At 32.8% G+C, this 3,759-nt stretch overlaps 1 long non-coding RNA gene across 4 annotated transcripts; it reads left to right on the top strand.

Moving 5' to 3' along the window:
- LOC113733784 (uncharacterized) lies at positions 1-2,299 on the top strand. 4 transcript variants are annotated; one of them, XR_011821289.1, is made up of 5 exons: positions 7-269; positions 464-530; positions 752-799; positions 939-989; positions 1,929-2,299. It is a non-coding gene; the product is annotated as an uncharacterized lncRNA (long non-coding RNA). The 4 variants fall into 4 exon arrangements; XR_011821290.1 differs by having other exon boundaries at positions 1,926-2,299; XR_011821287.1 differs by lacking the exons at positions 752-799; positions 939-989 and having other exon boundaries at positions 1-269.
- The last annotated feature ends 1,460 nt before the right edge of the window (positions 2,300-3,759 follow it).

Below are 3,759 nucleotides of genomic sequence, written 5' to 3'. Positions count from 1 at the left end.
CTGGTAAACCGACGGCAGCTTCTCTTCTTTCTTCTTTCTCTGTCTTTCAAAACATAGCAGCATCAATCGATGTCAAGAGCTTTTCTTTGCTTTTGTCCTCTGGACAAAACTCCATTTTTTTTATGAGACCCAGAGGTCTCCCCTCAATTTCTGGCATTTGATTGTACTTGGAAGAGATTGTAATCTCAATTGGAGGGTCCGGATTTTTCCTTCTGCAAAGTGGTTGCTTAGGATTTGATGGACGATGGGCTCGAGACAGAAAAGGGCTGGTAATCTTCTTCCCCTTCCACTCCCGGTTTCTCCCAGTTCTCCCTCTTGTTCTTCTTCATCTTCCTCCCTCCCTCGAGTAGTTAGGGCTAATTTTTTCTGTTTTCCTATCATTTTCCTGATATTTCTATTTCATTGGCTAAAAGCAGCAAATCTTTTTTTTTTCTCATCTCTGTCGTGTCCTTTTGTGAAACAGTAAGGACGGGGAAGGTCAATATTTCATCTCCACTATCTGATGTGAATTTCTAGAATGCAGATATATGGTACTTTTCTTCCCCTTTCTTTCCATGATTAATGTCTCTGTTTCATTTCTGTTTTATCATTGATTTTTTATTTTTAATCAGAAGAAAAACTTTTAATATGGTCTGAGATGATGAATAATTGATGATTAGCTAGCTTTTAGATATTTATTTACTTTCTTTTTTGTATCTATTTGGTGATTTATTGTTCCATTTTTCGTTTTTGTCTTGGATTTCTTCTGGAGTTCGGAGTAAAAATGGCCACTTGTGAAAAACAACTGGTGAGTGAAAATGTAAGTTTGCTGCATCAATCTGATTTAATTTTTCCCTCTTCCACGCCTGGTTTAGGATTTGATGGATGATTTTTTTTCCTTTTTTTTTTTTGTTCTTTTGGTGCTACTTTTCCAAGTATATTATTGGTTGTTGTTACAGGAAGGAATATGAAAACTTGAAGTTGACATCTCTAAGAAGTAGTTAAAGCTGGTAATATTTATTTGTGTTCTACTATTTATACTATAAACCAATGTCTTTTTCTATAAATGGTTTCTCTCACCTAATTTAGCCTATTTTTGTTTATTGAGGTTGTTGTCAGAGAAAGGATAAAGGTAAAAGTGATTGGAAGAATGAGCAAATTTCTTCCAGTGTTTTGTGTTTTGGGTTTTATTGTGTTTGTCAAAGAAAATTAGATACGAGTATCTTTTTCTTCTGTATCTTCTTTTTTTCCCTTGGCTGGCAAACATAATGAATCTGTTATATAAACTACTTGGTATTCTTCGTAATGTCAAGATTTGGGAAGCTGTATGATGAAATCTTTATTTCATAGTCGATTTTTCTGGTTTTGTGGTTTTAACGTGCAAAGTGAAATCATTATTATGACTAACTTCCTTGAAGATGTTTTGATCAGTTCATGATTCATGAGATACATAGTTATATGAATTACATAAATGGAGTTTCAAAAGCAAAATCCATTTAATCTACTATGAAGATACCATCTTTCCTCTTTTAAATTACTAAAAAAACTTGGCTCGATCTTTGACTGGAAAAATTATGTTCAGAAAATAGTATTCCTGTGCGTCACACAATTGACATTTGATGTTGGACCCAATATTGCATTTTTTTAAAAAAAAAAAAAGAAAAATTGGAAAATAATGCATAGGAACTTCTCTAGAATTTGCTTCCACATATATGTACAATGTTTTGTTCCCTTTGGGGAAATTTCATCAGTGACATTATTTTTATTGATTGATTTCTGTTGGTAAGACTAGCTTTTATACTCTCTCAATAGATTTCTTCTCTTGTTTCTGTTATCGCCATTTTTTTTTGTGGATTCTTCTTTCTTCTAAGCAACTTTAAAGGTTCTTTTCTTTATATGAATATGTTATTATTGGGGTACATCTAATCCTAATCCTACTTCTATAGCAGGAAATAACCATACATTGGGTTTTGTTACTGGTGGGTCTGCTCATGTGCAAATGCAATTTAGCACCAAAGAGTGTGAGAGTCTGGGATTAACTGATCTGGCTCTCTGCTTAGACTGCGACACCTTTGCTGAGTATGTCAAGGACCAAGGTTGTACCTTTATTATATGAATTTTGTTGATCCTCAGATATTTATGGTTTTTGGTGGATTTTACTTCTGGGTTTTGATGGGTTTTTTGAATTGATTACTTGCTGGTAAGTACATGGGTTGTAAAATGGTAATATTTGGGATTCTTGTTTCTGTACTATAGCTGATTGGTTGTCAAAATTAACGAATAGTGGGAGATAGTTGCAATTCTTATTGCTTTTAGTTGATTTAAGGTCTGGGTTTTTTTTTTTTGTTTGGATTTATGAATTGCTTATTTATATGTGAGATGTCAATGGTGATAATTTGGAAGGAGAACTTGAAAAAGGTTATGTTTTTATACAAATCAGATCGAGAGACTATGCTTATAACAGTAAATAAGTGTATTTTGACTTTTGTTGTTTTCACTATAATTTTTTGTGATTAAGTTTTGTCAAAATATGGATGGGTAAATAGTATTTTGGAAGATTTCTCTTTTTTCTTTTTGTGCCTCAGATAGCTTAAGGATAATCGCATAAATCGAAATAAGATCCTCATTGGGATTCTTAAATTATCTCATGCAATTAGTGGCGTTAAATTGTAATCTGTAGAATTCCAAGTAACTAGCCTGGATTATGGTAATGGTTCAGTTTTGTTGCTCTTGAGGATTATGGTAATTGCACCTGAGCTGACGATGATCAAGACATGCAAGAACAATAGTTCTACGATCATGATTTCCTAAGTTATGACTTGTAGTTCATTATATTTGATGATTAGGACCATACGCATTAAATTGGAATATTCTATTGGCATCCTTTATTGTACCAAATGAAGTACTATCAAGACAAATTCTGAATGGAAATATGTCATTTTTTGAAACCTATACCGGAGAACCCTTATTCTTCAACCCTTTTACATCCATTCTGGTGAATTTGAAAAATTTAAATAGCTGAAACTTGTGTAAAAGAATTCATCAATTATATAATGACTTAGATTTGTTAAAGAATTTTGGATTGTAAGATTACAATAAACATTTTGAACATTCTGCAATAATTTACTTAAGAGGAAGAAAATTGCTCATGTCGTCAAGAAATCCTGGATGTTTGACAAGATCTGCATTTAACATATCCAGTTTAGATGGCAACTTATATAGATTTCTGTATAATATTGGAATGATCTTTTTGAGCATTCCGCAAATAATATACTCAAGTAGAATATGATAATCTGGAAAACCCGATGTTTGAAAAGACTCCGGATGCAGTTTAGATTTGTCAGTGCCTCTCAGAAATCTGCCCCTTGGCTTTACCTTAGGCTTAGAGATGGCTTGCTGGATTGGTCTATTTTTATCTATTGATTTTCATTGTGAATTTTTGTGTCCAAAGCTTGGTTTTGACTTTCTTGGTTTTGCATCTGCATCACCGCATGAAGCTGCAGCCGGGGAAAACTTCATTGACAGAGTTTTCATTATGGGTCTATAGAGACTGCATTTTGGAGATCTCTTTTGTATGTGGATAGGATTATATGTTATTTTAAAGTTTCTTTTATGCAAAAAAAAAGGAAAAAGAAAAAGAAAAAAAGATGTTAAATTTGTTGTATGTTGTTGACGTAAAACATATCTTGCATCTGCAATATTTTCATTGTATAATTATTTGATTTGGTTTTTCAAAACTCATTCATTGTCGTAATAAGATTTTAGACACGAGATAATGGC

The sequence above is a fragment of the Coffea arabica genome, chromosome 9e, assembly GCF_036785885.1.
Source record: "Coffea arabica cultivar ET-39 chromosome 9e, Coffea Arabica ET-39 HiFi, whole genome shotgun sequence".
NCBI classification, from domain to species: Eukaryota; Viridiplantae; Streptophyta; class Magnoliopsida; order Gentianales; family Rubiaceae; genus Coffea; species Coffea arabica.
This window is presented reverse-complemented; position numbering and strand designations above follow the sequence as displayed.